General features: G+C 41.6%; 1 pseudogene; it reads right to left on the bottom strand.

Annotated features, from left to right (window-relative positions):
- Positions 1–295: 295 nt before the first annotated feature.
- LOC141333011 (uncharacterized) lies at positions 296–14,760 on the bottom strand (annotated as a pseudogene).
- Positions 14,761–18,327: the final 3,567 nt, after the last annotated feature.

The following is an 18,327-nucleotide window of genomic DNA, read 5'->3' as shown; positions in this document are numbered from 1 at the left end:
GAAGATCAAGTTTCCTTTAACAAGCTGCTGGAAAGCCAGTTTCCCCAGTTTTAGGATCATGTCTTCATCTGTCACCTTCATCTTATAGTCCTTCTCATGTTTGATGTTGGTCTGAAGGATCAGGAAGTGTGTGTACATTTGAGTGAGAGTCTTGGGAATCTCTCCACTCTCTGCTCGACTCAACATCTTCTCTAGAACAGTGGCTGAGATCCAGCAGAACACTGGGATGTGGCACATGATGTAGAGGCTCCTTGATGACTTCAGGTGTCTTATGATTTTTTTAGCCAGTCTCTTTTTACTGATTCTCTTCCTGAAGTATTCCTCCTTCTGTGGCTCATTGAATCCTCGTACCTCTGTCACTCGATGGACACACTCAGAGGGAATGAGATCAGCTGCTGCTGGTCTGGAGGTGATCCAGATGAGAGCAGAGGGAAGCAGATTCCCCACAATGAGGTTCGTCAGCAGCACTTCCACTGAGGCTGATTCAGATATATTACACAGTTTAATATCATTCTGAAAATCCAGAGACAGACGACACTCATCCAGACCATCAAAGATGAACAACACTTTATATTCATCAGTGGATATTTGCATTTCTTTAGTTTCAGGGAAAAAGACATGAAGTAGACCTGAAAGACTGAGTGTTTTGTCCTTCATCAAGTTGATTTCTCTGAAAGGAAGTGGAAATATGAGCTGGACGTCCTGATTCTCATTCTCTTCTGCCCAGTCCAGGATGAACTTCTGCACAGAGACTGTTTTTCCAATGCCAGCGACTCCCTTTGTCAGCACAGTTCTGATGGCTTTGTCTTGTCCAGGTAAAGGTCTAAAAATGTCACTGCATTTGATGGCTGTGTCCTCTGTTGCTGCTCTCCTGGATTGTGTCTCAATCTGTCTCACCTCATGTTTATTACTGATCTCTCCACTCTCACTCTCTGTGATGTACAGCTCTGTGTAGATCTCATTCAGCAGTGTTGGGCTTCCCTGAGTTGCTGTTCCCTCATACAGACACATACACTTCTTCATCAGATTTGATCTAAATGTGTTCAGGACCTCATGGCTGTAAAATAAGAATTACACATTACTACATGATAGGGGTTGAACGACTTCAGGTTTTTTGAAGTCGATATTTCTGTGATAAAAGTCTAGTCGATGTTGACTAGTCGCTTATGACGACATTATTGAACATATATGCCTAAACCAGGGTTCCTCAATAGGCGGCCCGCGAGAGAAAAATGTTTGGCCCGCACTAATTTCAAATGATGTTTTATTAACAAGTTTCGGGAGGAGCTCACATAGATAATTAACATGGCCAATTCACCCTTAGCAATCACTCTCCCTATCCAATCAGCACAGGAAAAATCCCTATAAATAACACAACATTCCTATCTTCATCATCTCTTGTCTTGTCAACGCCCCTCCTCCACCCCTTCTCCTCACCTTCAGCCCTTAAGGGGGAGCGCTTATAGGGTTCGGGCCAGTGCTGAGCTTGGACCCCTCCTCCAGGGCGGGGGAGAGCCCTGGGCTCGGGAATGACTACTGAGCTCGAGGCCCTCTCCCGGACAGCACGCCAAATACGCCCAACCTTTCGCTCAGTTTATTATCTGTAAGAGGGAACTCGTGAAATAGTGTTGTCAAGGTAACGTCAGCGTAAGCACGTCACTAGCGCGAAAAATCAAACGCAGCATCATTAAAGCTTAGGCTTTAAAACATTAAAACATGGCGAGTGGAAAAACAAGAAAAGTGGACACGGAAATTATGCGATTCAAACGCGAATGGACAGAACAATTTTGTTTTATTTTGCCTGACCACCACAATGCAAAGCCAACGTGTTTGTTATGCACGCAGACTGTGGCAGTCTGTAAGGCTTATAATATGAAACGCCATTTCATTGCATTGCACAGCAATTTTAACTGCAACTATCCAGAACATTCGGAGAGCCGCAAACAGAAGGTAACACAATTGGTGACATCTTACAAGCAATCAGTTGCTGTTATACACAAAACCACATCCATACAGGAGAATGCATCCGCAGCTTCCTTACGTGTTGCTTGGAACCTGGCAAAGGCCAAAAAGCCATTCTCGGATGCCGAATTAATTAAAAACTGTGCAATTGACATGGTGGAGGAAGTTTTAAATCACGATGACAAAACGAAGAAAATGGTTGTGGAGCTATTACAGAAGGTGCAATTATCCGATTGCACAGCAACAAGAAGAGTGGAGACATTGGCAGGTGAGTGTCTGTCCAATCTTTTATCCAACATAAAGAAAGCTGAAGCCATGTCACTTGCAAAAGATTCGTCTTGCGACCGAACTGACATTGAACAGTTGTCAGTGTTTGTCAGATTTTTTGATGGGAAGGTTTTCCGTGAAGAGCTGCTTTGTTTGCTACCAATACATGGTCACGCAACCGGAGAAATCATTTTTAATGAACTGATGCAGTTCTTTGAAAAGAATGGATTGGATTTAAGCAAAGTTGTTTCAGTTGTCACTGACGGGGCTCCCTCAATGGTTGGACATCACAGAGGTTTGATTAGCAGACTAGCTGCTGTCAACCCAGCTCTCGTAGCGTTTCACGGCATAATTCATAAATCGGTATTGTGCGCAAAACTCTCTGGAAAAATGAAAGAGACTATGGATACTGTAATGAGGCTGGTAAACTTCATTCGCATGAGTTCTGGTCTGCAACATCGCCTTTTCCGAGCCTTGCTGGAGGAAATGTCAGCAGAACGGCACGATCTTTTGCTGCACAATAATATCCGATGGATGAGGCAGGAACCGGAGTTAACTAAACACTGATATTTATTGTAAAAATAAATGAAAAACATGGAGCCAAACAGATAGGAGTAACAATACATCGACGGACAAAAGGGAGTGAGCAAACACAGACTTAAATACACAGAAAAGGGGACGTGGTAACAAACAAGATAACAAGATGACGAGGGGGAAATACAAATATGGGCAAGACTGAACCAACTAATACAAAACCAAAAGGGGGAACACAGGACTAAACCATTATCACAAGGAAACAATGGGGGAAAAACACTAGGAAAACAGAACAGGACAGGATAAAATACTGACATTACATCCCCCTCCCCAAAAGGTGCGGTGGGCGCCCTGGAGACCACTAGACAGGGATACAGGAAACACAGGATACAGGGGTGGTCTCCAGGGCGGATCAGGGAGCTCTGGAGGCCATGGCTGGGTTAACAGTTCAGGAGGCCATGGTGGGTCCGGGAGCTCAGGGGGCCATGGCCGGGTAAACAGTCCAGGTGTCCATGGCGGATCTGGGGGCTCAGGAAGCCATGGCCGAGTAAACAGTCCAGGTGGCCATGGCGGATCTGGGGGCTCAGGAAGCCATGGCCGAGTAAACAGTCCAGGTGGCCATGGCAGATCTGGGGGCTCAGGAGGCCATGGCCGAGTAAACAGTCCAAGTGGCCATGGCAGATCTGGGGGCTCAGGAGGCCATGGCCGAATAAACAGTCCAGGAGGCCATGGCTGATCAGGGGAGAAGCCCCCCCCAAAAAAAATTTTCTTGGGGGAACTTAAGGCATAGTCCACCCAGGGGAGCACGGAAGTGCGCGCAGGAGAGAGCTCCGGCTCTGGAGGGCGCGCAGGAGAGAGCTCCGGCTCTGGAGGGCACGCAGGAGAGAGCTCCGGCTCTGGAGGGCGCACAGGAGAGAGCTCCGGCTCTGGAGGGCGATCTTGAGGAGCATGCTCTGGACAGCGCTCGGGGCGAGCGGGCTCTGGAGGGCTGGACGACCCCAGCGGAGACTCTGAAGGGCTGGGCATCTCCAGCGGAGACTTAGGGAGAGCAGGCTCTGGGCGAGCGGTCACTGGAGGGCACTCTGGCGGCACGGTCACTGGAGGGCTGGGCAGAACCAGCGGAGACTCAGGGAGGCTGGGCGGAACCAGCGGAGACTCTGGGAGGCTGGGCGGAACCAGCGGAGACTCTGACTTGGCGGTAGCCATCTTGGGTGCAGATTCAGGCTTGGCGGCTATCTTGGTCGGGGACTCAGGCTTGGCGTCCATTTTGGCCAGGGACTCAGGAACAACGGCCATCTTGGCCAGGGATTCAGGCTTGGCGGCCATCTTGGCCAGGGATTCAGGCTTGGCAGCCATCTTGGCCGGGAACTCAGGAACGTCGGCCCTCTTGGCCGGGGACTCAGGCTTGGCGGCCATCTTGGCCGGGAACTCAGGAACGGCGGCCATCTTGGCCAGGGACTCAGGCTTGGCGGCTGACGGGCTTGAATGCGGAGAGGTAGCCAGCGGGCTTGAGCGTTGGGCGGCGGCCGGCAGACTAGAGCGCGGGGAGGAGGCCGGCCGCATCGGGCTGAGGACAGCGGCGGAGCTTTGGAGGATGACAGGGGATAGGAGACTGGGCTGGCGGTGCGAACCGTTGGCACGGTATGTGGGGGGTTCTGGCTTATGGAGGGCTGGCATAATGTGCTGTGCCGCAGAGGGGGCTGGATGATGAGACTTAGTCAGACTGATCGGACAAATTTCTTCGACTTCAAAATCAGACCCATTTAAAAACAGAATGAGATTGACTAGCTCGATCAAGGGGAATTGACAGGCAGGAAGATCGCAGCGAATAATCTCATCATCCAGTCCCAAAATAAACACAGCGCCGAGTGAAGCATCGGGTCAGCCCACCTGATGTGAAAGCTCGAGGAACTCCTCCACATATCGCTCAAACGTTCGGCCGCCCTGCCGCAGTCTCCACAGTTTTTCCTCAGCCCGATTCATCTTCTGTTTTGGTCCGTCAATCTGTCACGATTAGCAGGATGATGAGTGTAGATGGATGAGGCAGAAACCGGAGTTAACTAAACACTGATATTTATTGTAAAAATAAACGAAAAACATGGAGCCAAACAGACAGGAGTAACAATACATCGACGGACAAAAGGGAGTGAGCAAACACAGACTTAAATACACAGAAACGGGGGCGTGGTAACAAACAAGATAACAAGATGACGAGGGGGAAATACAAATATGGGCAAGACTGAACCAACTAATACAAAACCAAAAGGGGGGAACACAGGACTAAACCATTATCATAAGGAAACAATGGGGGAAAAACACTAGGAAAACAGAACAGGACAGGACAAAATACTGACAGTGTGCTGGAGAGAGTGTGTGAACTTCAAAATGAACTTTGTTCATTTTTAAGCAGCCTTCAAAGCCAAAAGGCAGAAACATTTCTGAGGTTTTTAAATGACAGGACAGAGATGGCATACGTGCGTTTTTTGTGTGATATCATGTCTCACCTAAATCAGCTTAATTTGCAATTGCAAGGCAAGAACCACACAATTGCAGACATGTACGAAGCAATTGAAGCTTTTCATTTAAAGTTGACACTTTTTGAACGTGATCTTCAAGGGAGAAAACTACACTTTCCGCATTTGCAACAGTATTGCGTGAAACACCAGATGCGAGAGGACCCGCTAATGCGAGACTTCGTCACAAGACTGCCGAAGAATTTCGAGGAGCGATTTCAGAGCTTTAACCTGTCGAGTGAACTTCTTCTCTTCCTTTAGACAGCCGTTTTCAGTCCCAGCAGATGGGCAATGGACTTCTGAGGCCAAACGCCTGGTTTCAACTTTGGATGAAGCATCTTTGCAGTTGGAGATTTTAGAAATGTCAAAGTCCGATTTGCTCAGAGAACAACACAAGGAGGCTAGTGTGAGCGACTTTTGGACAAAAGTGGTCTCTCAAGCTAAATTCAAGAACAGCAGAATCATTGCAATGTACCTACTTTCGATGTTCCCCTCCACTTACATCTGTGAGTCATCATTTTCTATAATGAACATCATCAAGAACCAGGATAGAAACAGACTGTCCAGTGTGCATCTGGATCAGTGCCTCAGGATTGCTACAACAGAATATAGCCCCAACTTCAGAGGTATTGATTCAGCCAGTCGCTGTCACTTCTCTCATTGAATGGTGAGTACATGTCAGTTAACACTGTTACAATTTGATTCCCATAAAATAAAATATATTAATTCTGATAGGTCTAATATTTGAATCTGCAATTAGGGAAAATGAAGAGAAGGGATCCAGTCTGGAAGTAAGCAAGAACAGTTGACTTGGAGGCAGACATGGAGGTTTTTTTTTTTTTTTTTTTTTTTTTTTTCATTTGTTTATAGTACTAACTGGCAAAGTTCTGTAGTGTCTGAATACAAAATGTTCACAATTGTTTGAATAAAACAGACTACTGAGAAACAAAATGTTCATAATTCTTTGAATAAAACAGACTACTGAGAAACAAAATGTTCATAATTCTTTGAATAAAACAGACTATTAAGGAAAAAAGATTCACAGTATTTATATGTGCCAAAACAACAACAACAACAACAATAATAATAATAATAATAATAGAAGGGCAAACTTTGTGGTCATAAAATTGTGGCCCTTGGCTTTGTATTGTTGGCAGAATTTGGCCCTTGATGAAAACTAATTGAGGAACCCTGGCCTAAACCTTGAGATGAGACTCAAACACCTTGTGCACAGTTATGGCATATGACACAGCGCTGCCTACATGGCTATTGCTCCTATAATAGCTCAGTTTTATCAGTTATTTTGTTTTTGGGTTGTTATATTATATAACAGAATTCTGCTCGTTCTAAATCAGATACAGATAAAGTAGTACTGTAAATAATACACATATATATATATATATATATATATATAGTCATTAATGAAAGAGCAATTGCATGTGAATTAATTCCAGCTGGCAGCATCTCTCTACTAGCCTAATAATAAAGCCGCAGGTTTTAATTACTAAAAAATATATGCTAGAACTTTTCAGTTTCTAAGCTATATTACTGAGAAATCATAGAACAGTGTTGACAATTAATTTCTACACCGCGCTTTTGAATGATTGTGTCGATCTGCACGTGATATTCAAGCTACTGTATGAACCCTGTGTGCGCGTTACAATGCAGCAGCGCATTTGATTAGAACGGTAGTTACAATAAGCTGTTAAAAATGTGCATTCTCCTGTTCAATTTCAAGCATCCAGACGGTATAATCACACGTCTTATGGAGCGCTTTCGAAGTATGCATTTCATTATTATTTTAGCTGTTTTAAAACAGAGCGTAAATGTGGACTTCAAAGACTTCTTATCCTAGTGCGCCCTCTATAGGACTAGCGACTAGTCGATGTCAAACTTAAAGTGTCATGCCAGGGCATTGATACAGTGGCCGAGAGAGCTCAACGCGACATGCAAACAGAAAAAAACGACAACAAATTAAGAAAACATCTTCATCAGTTTGACAACACAGGCGCTGCAAATCCTCGTAACCCAAACACAAATACAGAAACGCGCTGCAAACTCAGAAATGCGCTGCAAACACACAAACGCGCTGTAAATAGCACGGACCACAACGGAAATGTTTCAGGGGGACCTCAAAAAGTGATGAACCCATCTGGGACCTGATTATTTGTTCAGTGCCTGTTGGTCAGAGCAGAGGTCTTGTCGGTGAACTAAAAGGTGATAGTTCACCGACAACACCTCTGCTCTGACCAACAGCCACTGAACAAATAAGCCGTTTCTCAATACCAAGTAGCAAAGTTCGGACTTGTTTCGGACGAAGTTTGACTTGGGAGTACGAACTCCCGAGGACGTGAGGATGCAAGTCCTGTAATTCTGCAAATGGAACAGCAGTGTACTTGGTAACGTCAGTCACCTTTTCTACTCCGGTTATATTCACTGCTTTCTGCACTCATTTACAATAAACGAAATATGATATCAACCATCTCTGCCTCTTTTCATTTTCATTTAAACATATTAATAGCTGCAAAAACGTAGTTCAGGGAATGTACAACATTACAGTGAAACGGAATATTATATCAAACAGCATTGCCTCTTTTCCATTTCATTTAACGTTAAACATATTAATAGCGACAAAAATGCAACGCATTACAAAACAATAATTACAATAAAAGGAAGTGATATCAAACACCTCTGCCTCTTTGTTTTCTTCAAAATATAAACCACAACTCTCTTTTCGTACCCATTTTAAAAATAATAAAACATATTAATATGCGATTTAAGCTATATGTGCACTGTGTATAATACATCTTTACTCAATGCATAATAAAATGAAAAATGACAAGCACAACTCTGCCTTTTTTGTTAAATGCCAGTTTTAATGAACAATATTAGCCATTATAAAAATATAAGTATAAAGTATAAGAGACTTATGTAATCGTAAATAAAGACAAAAGCAGACAATTCGGTCAAATGCATGCTAAAAAGTCAGCGTTGAATTACGATTGATAAATAATTTATGAAGCATCAGGTCCCTGATGGGTTCGTCACTTTTTGAGGTCCCCCTGAAACATTTCCGTTGTGGTCCGTGCTATTTGCAGCGCGTTCGTGTGTTTGCAGCGCGTTTCTGAGTTTGCAGCGCGTTTCCGTATTTGTGTTTGCTTGTGAGGTTCCCTTCCGAGGGAACTCTCACTGCGTCTCCTAGGGGTCGCTATTGGGGAACGACGCAGCGTGACTCGTGTCTGAAGAATGCATATGAAAAAACTACATGAAATGGCCGGCGACAGCGTATGATGTCACCGCGGCGGGACCGCCGCTGCTGGTGCGTCACTACCGGGCGTCACTGTATAAAGAGGCGCCGGTGTAAACACACATCCTCTTCGTCGTCTTCAGCTTCTCTTTGTCTAAGAGTGCATGTATTCTCTCACCGGAGGCCTGAGTGTGACGTGTGTGGTAATCTGATACACGCACTTTCACACGGTCCGAGCTGTGCGGTGAGAACGCAAGCAACATTAGCTCTTGAGAGCGTAGAATGCAATCAGTGCATTCATTAAGGGTTTTAAGTAGACAGCCCACTCTGTTGGTTTGGGCTGCTTTTAGGAGGACAAACCGGAGGTCTTTCACTGATCTGTTAGTTTCCCAGGCTCATTGGCTTTTCTGGATTTATATGACTATGGACTAGGTAGACCACTGCCTTTAAGTCCTTCATTCCATGAAGGCCCAGGTCTGAGCCCCAACAACACAAGCTCCCTGCACGCTCCTTGAACCTATGACTTCTTAGCGGTTCTTATGTCCCATAGAACCTAGTACAATCCATTTTTTTCTTTTAATAAAAGAAAAGGAACTTTATACTGTCTCAGGCCTGTGTGTTGTGTTTTTGCTTCTCAGAGAAAATTATGACGAGTCTACGGCAGATGCTCCCCCTCTGATCCTATGGATTATGGTTACAGCAGTGTTCGTCCTCTCCACGCCACAGGTCGTGCGGTAAACCACCCTTACAGCATATGCTAGACATAAGACTTATGTCCTCTTCAAGGCAAGCTCCCTAAGTTTCTTTCTTAGGATTGCCCTTGGCATGTTTAACGCTGTCCTTTGCAGGCCTTTTGTGAGAATCCCTCTTCCAGACCCTCTCTGTGGATTCCAGATCCTGGAGTGATCTCATCAGCTGAAGGTTCTTTCCAGCACCTCCTAAGTTTTTGTCTCCGAGGAGCAATTTCTCAGTCCTCCAGTTCCTGCTCCGGGAAATTTATGTCCTGTTGAGACAGGAACGTAAATCCACCTAGACTGGTCTCTGTCAATCCCCCTGTTAGCCCGAGGGCAGGGTCGGTTCAACCTAAGTAGTACTCCCCTTTCCGCGGAAAGTGTTTTTCAGAGTACCGATTTTCGCTGCCAAAGCCAGGTTTTCCTCCCGGTCATCTGGGTTAGGAGCCTGTCCCTCTTGTCCAGGATGATTCTCAGTCTTCAGGCCTCACGCACGAGCTGGGCTCTCCCCTTTCCAAGGAAAGGGTCCCTAATGAGCACCCCCTCGGCTGTATGGGCGTTCCTCCCTGGCCTTCAGGGTTAGGAGTCTGTCCTCATGACTTCCAGGAGCTTTTCCCATCACGCACGAGCTGGGCTCTCCCCTTTCTGAGGAAAGGGTCCCCAATGAGCGCCCTCTCGTCAGGACGGGCGTTCCTCCCTGGCCTTCAGGGTTAGGAGTCTGTCCTCATGACTAACCAGGAGCTCTACCTTCTCAGGGCCTTGAGGTGACTTTGGTAGATCCCCTTTCTGCGGAAAGGGTCCTCTAGAGCACCACCCTCTGGCGGGTTTTGGTAAGATTCCCTTTTTTGTTGGGTAGAGTCTGTCACCAGGATTCCTGAGTCAAGCATGATTGCTCCCCTTTGAGAAGGGTCCCACTTAAGAGCACTGCTCCTGGCAGGGGAAGTAGGCTCCCCTTCTGAGGAAGGGTGAAATCTATTCACGTCCACTATCATGATGGTCAGTAGCTCCATGATTTTATCAGTCGACTAACAGTTTGCGGACTGTCTGTCCTGATTGGGGTGTAGCATTGCTCCCCTCTCTACAGGTAGGGTTCTTCCCCTATCTAAATGCTTGTCATCTCTGACAAGCCTGGAGCTTTAGCGGTGAAACCCCCTAAAAGGGAAAAACACTGTCTCTAAAATCCCCTTTACTAGGGTAAGTGTCCCACGCTGAACCCTGGGCACTTTCTGAAATCCACAATAGTGGTAAGTGCGCACACAATCCCTGTGCACTTACTAAAATCCACATAAGTGGTAAGTCCCCACCAAGTTTCTGGGTTCTTCTCTAAAATCCTATACGGTATGGGTTACACGGTCCTTCGTTCCCATTTTTGAGTTGGTCTAAAACCCTGGTCTCCCTGGGTCCAACTCCACTCGATATCACCTTCGATATCTCCTGACCATCTGTTATCCAGGGTGTGTTACCTGAGGGTAACCCCTGCTAGAACGGTTTCTGTCCTAGGACAGATCTGCTAGTCTCTATCTTGAGTCAGTTCACCGAGAGAACTGTAGTATTGGCAGTTCCTGTTCTAAATAAGTCTAAATTAATACTTAGCCATTTCCCCCGAAGGAATCGCTTGATTCTAAGCCTGAGCTGTGCCCTGGGTCCTTTGACCCATCCAGGTAAGTGGGTAACAGTTCAGGCCATTGGCCGTGGGGGATAATGTTCCGACAGCCGTCACCATGTCCTAATTGGGGCAATTCTTCTCAGAATTGATGCTTAGTGCTGGCTGTCATAGCATGCACTCCCCTCAGCATGGTAGCGTGGGTATAACCATCTTGTTCCCTTCTCAGGGAACCATGGTTACATACGTAACCTAGAGACGATTTGCAGCGCCTGTGTTGTCAAACTGATGAAGATGTTTTCTTAATTTGTTGTCTTTTTTTCTGTTTGCATGTGTTTTCTTAAGTTGCAGCGCGTTGAGCTCTTTCGGCCACTGTACATTGAAGTCAACTAGTCGTTAGTCTGTGCAACCCCTACTACATGAGTTAAAAAACACAAAGTCTGTCGGCGCCAATTGCCATGTGGGCAGCGTGCGACATACAGCGCCGTTGCGCTCCGGGTGTCCCGTGTTCGAATCCCGACTCGAGGACCTTTCCAGATCCCGCCCCCCATCTTTCTCCCACTTCGTTTCCTGTCACTTCTGATCTATCTCAATAAAGGCAAAAAATGCCAAAAAAATAAATCTTAGAAAAAAAACAAAGTCTTATGTATTCTGTATCATATATTCAGATCATATCTCATCAGAACACAGAAATGTTATACCTGAGACCAGGCTGTGTATCTCCACTGTTGAATTGTACTTGACAAACCATAGACACTTCACTCATTATAGACACACAGCTGGACTCTGGTTCTGATTTCTTCTGAAGAATTGAACTAAAACAAAGAGAGATTAAATTTCATTAATGTATTTAAAGGGCACTTTATAATAATTTCATACACTGTTTATACAAAAAATAGCGAACTGAACTGTGATAATACATGATGATATAAAACTTTGCTATAATCATATTTTTATACAAATGCTGTACCTGAGACCAGACTGTGAATCTCCACTGTTAAACTTTATTGGCTCATCCATAGACTTGTCACTCTTGATAGACACACAGCTGGGCTCTGCTTCTGATTTCTTCTGAAGAATTGAACTAAAACAAAGAGAGATTAAAGTTCATTATTGTATGTAAAGGGCACTTTATAATAATTTCATACACTGTTTATACAAAAAATAGCGAACTGAACTGTGATAATACATGATGATATAAAACTTTGCTATAATCATATTTTATACAAATTCTGTACCTGAGACCAGACTTTGAATCTCCACTGTTAAACTTTATTGGCTCATGCATAGACTTGTCACTCTTGATAGACACACAGCTGGGCTCTGCTTCTGATTTCTTCTGAAGAACTGAACTAAAACAAAGAGAGATTAAAGTTCATTATTGTATGTAAAGGGCACCTTATAATAATTTCATACACTGTTTATACAAAACATAGCGAACTGAACTGTGATAATAAATGATGATATAAAACTTTGCTATAATCATATTTTTATACAAATGCTGTACCTGAGACCAGACTGTGAATCTCCACTGTTAAACTTTATTGGCTCATCCATAGACTTGTCACTCTTGATAGACACACAGCTGGGCTCTGCTTCTGATTTCTTCTGAAGAATTGAACTAAAACAAAGAGAGATTAAAGTTCATTATTGTATGTAAAGGGCACTTTATAATAATTTCATACACTGTTTATACAAAAAATAGCAAACTGAACTGTGATAATACATGATGATATAAAACTTTGCTATAATCATATTTTATACAAATGCTGTACCTGAGACCAGACTGTGAATCTCCACTGTTAAACTTTATTGGCTCATGCATAGACTTGTCACTCTTGATAGACACACAGCTGGGCTCTGCTTCTGATTTCTTCTGAAGAACTGAACTAAAACAAAGAGAGATTAAAGTTCATTATTGTATGTAAAGGGCACCTTATACTGTAATAATTTCATACACTATTTATACAAAACATAGCGAACTGAACTGTGATAATAAATGATGATATAAAACTTTGCTATAATCATATTTTTATACAAATGCTGTACCTGAGACCAGACTGTGAATCTCGATTGTTAAACTTTATTGGCTCATGCATAGACTTGTCACTCTTGATAGACACACAGCTGGGCTCTGGCTCTGATGTTTTCTGATGAACTTGACTAAAACAACAGATTAAACCTTTAATTATGAGAAACTTAATATAATAAGACAATCATCATATTATACTTCAAAATATATTTTTTATGAAAAGGACTTTTGGAGACTTCATGGTCTTATTGTTTTTTTTTTTGTTTTTTTTTTTCTTGGTTAGGTTATGTAATGTATTACTCAAAATACCTGCATCCTGGAAAAAAAACTTTGTCTCCAGGTGTTTGTGGTTCATCCATGATGGATCTGAACAGTTTGATCTCCACCACTGATAAACAAGTGACAAACAATCACAAAAACTACAGTAATTAAACAGCCTTATATTGTTCTAAATCATTCCATAACCTTTAAATATGTTCTGTATTGTAAATAATTGATTCTTTCTGTTTAAAATGGCTAAACATCAACACACTGCTAAAGGAACAGATGGGAATATGCATATGGCAGTCGCATTTAAATGAGGTTTTGCATAGTAAACTATGAGTTGTAAGCTCCATATCTGGTTATTTTAGGGAGGAGCAGGGGTATGTGAATGAATGTAAGCAAAATATTCTGCAGGATTTTACAGGGGTTAATGCAAAAGAAAAATCTTTTGACTGAATTTTTTTCTCGGCCAACCCCCATTCCACAACCACACCTTTCACACACCCAGTTTAAGAGCATTTTTTCCCTCTTGTAATTAGTAGCAATTGTCCTCCTAATTTAAAAAAATGTAGGAGCACCTTCTGATCAATAATCAAAAATTCTGATCAAAAATTAGCGAGTCAAAAATCACCACATATTAGAAAGGCTAATTTTTGATCAGAATTTTTGTATTTAAGTCCTGAAAGTAGACAAAGAGAACCCAATCAAACAAGTGAGAGAAAAATGTTTTCTTTGTCATTTACTTATTGAGAAAAATGATCCAGTGTCACATATCTCTGTGTTGCAAAAGTATGTGAATCTCTTGGATTAGCAGTTAATTTAAAGGTGAAATTAGTGTCGACCTGTGCAGATGTGTTTTCAGTCAGTGCAATGACTAATAAATGTCAGTATGTGACCTGTTTTATTTAAAAAAAGGAGATTACTGAAGACCTCGAAAAAAAGTTGATGTTCATTAGGCTAGAAAAGGTTACAAAACTATCTCTAAAAGGTTTGGACTCCACAAATCAACGGTCAGACAGATTGTGTACAAATGGAGAAAATTCAAGACCACTGTTATCATCCTGAGAAATGTGTGACGGACAATTAATAGTCTGCAAGGTTGCAAAAGTTCCCAGGGTAACTTCTTGTTAACTTCTAAGCAACTAAAGATCTTTCTCACATTGGCTAATGTTAATGTTCATAAGTCCACCATCAGGAGAACACTTGTTACAGTGAGACGTGAGATGGTCATATCCATTCGCAAGCTTTATTAGTATTTAGCACAGACGTGGTCAAAACAGGCACAGAGGGTCAGGCAACAGTAAACAGATACAACGGGAGCAAAACACAAGAGCAATCCTAGACAGGCAAGGGTCGAAAACAGCGATGAAGGACCCAGTCCATGTGGGGGTGGAGGACCTAGGGACTGTGGCAGGACTGGTGACTTGGTATTTATACAGTTGCTGATTGGATGTGGGTGTGAGTGCAAACCGTACAATGGGACATGGGAAATGGAATCCAAAGTGATGAGTGACAGTCAGTGTGATGAGCGGGCGACCTCCGGTGGTGAGCAGACGAAAGAACACAGGCAGAGTTCGTAACAACACTAAGCAACCAATGGTGTGCATGGCAGAGTTGCAAGAAGAAAGCCACTGTTCTCGAAAAAGAAAATTGCTTGCTAAAGATCATGTGGACAAGCCAGAGGACTATTGGAGAATGGTTTAATGGATGGATGGAAATTTAACTTATTAGTTTAAATGAGAAGCTGTTATTTTCAGAGAAAAGAACACACTGCATTTCAGCTTAAGAATTCTGTCCCATCTGTAAAACATGGTGGAAGTAGTACCATGGCTTGGACCTGTTTTGCTGCATCTTAGCCAGGACAGTCTGCCATCATTGATAGAACAATGAATTCTGAATTATACCAGCAAATTCTAAACGGAAAACATCAGGACACCTGTTTAAGAACAGAGTCTCAAGAGAACGTGGGTCATGCAGCAAGACAACAACCCCAAGCACAAAAGTCATTCTACCTAAGAATGTTTAAAGAAGAACAAATTTCATGTTTTAGAATGGCTGAGTCAAAGTCCAGACCTTAATTCAATTAAAATGTTGTGGAAGAACCTAAGCAAGCAGTTCATAGGAGGAAACCCTCCAACATCACAGAGTTTAAGTGGTTCTGCACTAAGGAATGGGCTAAAACTCCTACATGTTATTGTGCAGGACTAATCAGCATTTACAAGAAACGTTACCTTCAGTTACTACAGCAAAAGGGGGTCACACCAGATAATGAAAGCAAAGATTAACATACTTTTGCAGTGCACAGATAAGTAACACTGGATCATATTTCTCAATAAATAAATGACAAAGCAATTTTTTTCTCACTTGTTTAACTTGGTTCTCTTTGTCTACTTTCAGAACTTGTATGAAAATATGATGATGTTTTGGGTCATATTTATGCAGAAATATAGAAAATTGTAAAGGGTTCACAAACTTTCAAGCACCACTGTATGTCTTTGATGATAGTGAAAATAGCTGTGCATTTATTTGTGTTTTTACCTCAATGGGAGTGAAATTAAACTGTTCCGGCTTTTTTATCTAAATTTATAAATACTTTTTTAATAAATACTGCTTTTAAGCCAAATACACGCTGAAAAGAATAACTTCTGGACTTGACTTTCCACAATCTCTGATGAAATTGGTCAGGTTTTCTCTGTATTATAGTTGTTTTAAGCTTACTGTTTAAACGCATTTGTTTACTAGAACATTGGACTGAAAAGTTTACAAGGGGTCACTGTTTAAAGGTGCCATAAAACTGTATTTACCTTGGCATAATTGAATAATAACAGTTCAGTACATGGACATGACATACCATGAGTCTCAAACACCACCATTTCCTCCTTCTTATATCAATCTAGTGTTTGCAAAAGACCACTGAAAAATAGGTAAATTCCAACATAACACGACTATTACACAATAGTCCCGATCGTTAATAGTTATGCTCCCAACATTTGCATCGCCCAAGGCGAGTCGCTGAAGGGACATGGTTAGCTTAATGCTAGCGGTAGCGGTAGGATTTCACTTACCACATAAACAGAGAGATGACTGCGCTGATGATGGTGAATGATGAAGAAATGACTGCACTGATGATGGCGAATGATTTACATATCTTGAGCATCACTCACAAGCACCTGAACTTATGTGGTAAGTAAGCACTCCCGCTGCATTATAACTTTACACAGAGCACATGCATCACAATAGTGAGAGGAAAATGTTGTCTATTCAAAACGGCAGATTCAACAAACCACATATTAAAAGCGGCTAGAGCTTCGTAATTAAATATATATTTTTATCCATGTGTGAGCTATGAAGATGAGCAGCGCTGTGAAACAGCCAATCAGAGCAGAGCTCATTAATATTCACGAACCTTCCAAATAAGGCAATAACAGAACATTTTATTTTAGGGACAAATCTTAGGGTTGTAAATGGACCTGTAAAACCATTTCTGGAGATTTTTTTGCCCTTTCCTATGCCATATACCTTCTATGTAGATATCAGAGAACAATTTAAATTAAAGCTGCAAGCAGCGATGAACGAGCCCTCGCCATCCCGATAGCATCAGGAAAATGGTGCCCAGTTGGCACATGCATTCACAGTAACCCTCTGCCAGTTTGGATTTAAAGTTTACAGAATTGAAAGGGTTACACTTTAAAATCAACACACAGACACATATACACAATATATAAAATTTTGCCATCCAGTTTCATTTGTTAACATTAACTATATTAGTTAACATGAACAATAATTAAATAGCATTTATTAATGTTAATTAATATTAAGCTAAAATAAGTATTCATACATTATTAAAATGTAAATTTGTATCTTTTAACATTAGTTTATGTACTGTTAATTTACATGAACAAACGAATATTTTTAACATATATTTAAAAATATATATTATATATATATATATATATATATATATATAAACTCATCTTAAAATGGTATAATTTTCAGATATTTTGAACAGATAAGAGCAAAGTTTGTTTTGTTGTCAAAGTTTGTCTTGAAATTGTTAATTATAATTTATATTCAATAAATAACACTATGAAAATAAATGTCAATCAATATATCAATATAGATAAATCGCTCATGCGAAAAAGTATTTTTCTTAATCCTTTGCTATGTGACTGCATAGGACAAGTTCATGGTACAGTTCAGTAAAAAAAAAATGCAAAATACAAACAATGACAGAGTTAGTGACCCTTTATATTTTCTCAAAGATCAGACATATTTATGTAGATTACACTACATCAATGTGCATTTCTTCCTCAAAGATGGTCTGCAAGATAGCATGTGTCACTGCCAGTGTTGGGAAGTAACTAGTTACATGTAACGGAATTACGTAATTTAATTACAAAATAAATTTAACTGTAATTACTTACAGTTACTAAGAATTTGTAATTAAATTACAGTTACTTCTGAAAATGCCAGCGATTACAAAGGGGAATACATTCTGATTTTTTTCACACACTCACCCCCACTTACAGATCTGAATGACTTACAGATCTTCAATAAATTGCATTGACTGCTCTAAAATGAGACACCAATGTTTCAGGAGTTTAGGACACAGAATAGGACACGTGCTTATTCGATAACTGTTTTATTTCATATTTGGGTTCATAAATAAACTTTATTTTTAAGATTTTTTTTCCAAGGCATTGTTGCTCGTGTTTCCTGCCATAACTATGCAAACATTTAATTTCAAATCCAGTATCACAGCTATTAAACTATTTCTTATGATGTTATTTATGTTATGATCTTGTTATGACATATAGTGCAACTGTGCTCATGGTGATCCTAGTTTGATTCCCGTCAGGAGGTCCTTTGCCGATCCCGCTCCCCTCTCTCCTCACAGCTCTTTCCTGTCATCTCTCTACTGTCCTATCACAATAAAAGGCATAAAAAGACCCCCCAAAAGAGTAATAAAAAAAAAAAAAGTCTGAAGTTGTGGTGGCTGTGCTTTAAATTAAATTATTACACGGTACTGTGGAATGCTTGATTCTGATTGGTCAGTCACGACATTCAGGGCAACTTCAGTCTGTGCTATATGCTTGATAATTTTTCTTGGCGGAATATTTGTGTTTGGTTAGCTAATAAATTATTAAAGCTTAATTCAATATTATGTGGACAAT

This window comes from Garra rufa, chromosome 4 (genome assembly GCF_049309525.1).
Source record: "Garra rufa chromosome 4, GarRuf1.0, whole genome shotgun sequence".
NCBI lineage: Eukaryota > Metazoa > Chordata > Actinopteri > Cypriniformes > Cyprinidae > Garra > Garra rufa.
This window is presented reverse-complemented; position numbering and strand designations above follow the sequence as displayed.